The sequence below is a fragment of the Mastomys coucha genome, unplaced genomic scaffold, assembly GCF_008632895.1.
Source record: "Mastomys coucha isolate ucsf_1 unplaced genomic scaffold, UCSF_Mcou_1 pScaffold9, whole genome shotgun sequence".
NCBI classification, from domain to species: domain Eukaryota; kingdom Metazoa; phylum Chordata; class Mammalia; order Rodentia; family Muridae; genus Mastomys; species Mastomys coucha.
This window is the reverse complement of record NW_022196915.1, coordinates 37,095,676-37,096,375: the sequence shown is the minus strand read 5'-3', so window position 1 is coordinate 37,096,375 and position 700 is coordinate 37,095,676.

Below are 700 nucleotides of genomic sequence, written 5' to 3'. Positions count from 1 at the left end.
GCCTGCCTGCCTGCCTGCCTGCCTGCCTGCCTGCCTGCTTTCTTTCTTTCCTTTCTTCCTTTTTTATTAATAATTCCATTTGTTTACATCTCAAATGATATCTCACTTCCTGGTTACCCCTTCACAAACCTCCCACCCCACATCCTCCCTCTCCCCACTCCTCTTTTCCTCTATGAGGGTGCTCTGCCCTTCTCCCACCCTACTGCTCCAACACCCCTGTGGGCAATCAAACCTCCACAGGACCAAGGGCCTCCCTTCCTCTTGATGTCAGACAAGGCCATACTCTGCTACATATGTATCTGGAGCCATGGATCCCTCCCTATACACTCTTTGGTTGGTGGTCTAGTCCCTGGGATCACTGGGGAGTCTGGCCAGAGTTCTGACTTTCTTAAAGCACTGTTTTTTTTTTGGGGGGGGGAATGGAATTCTGAGTTTTATTCTTTACCATCTTACATTTAAAAAATACATTTGATGAGATTTGTTCATACTTTATAACATAGTGCCCTGTATAGAGCATTTGTAACTAGGTCAACATGTGCTGTTTCTAGGCACAAGCAAAGAGCTAATTTTGTTATGCCCATAATAGAACATTACCAGAGTAAGAGGACCAATGTGACTCACTGATGCTTGATTGTGCTTTGCACTGTAGGTGATGTCAAGTTGAGGGCTCAGTAACTGATGCAACTGTGAAAGTCTCCTC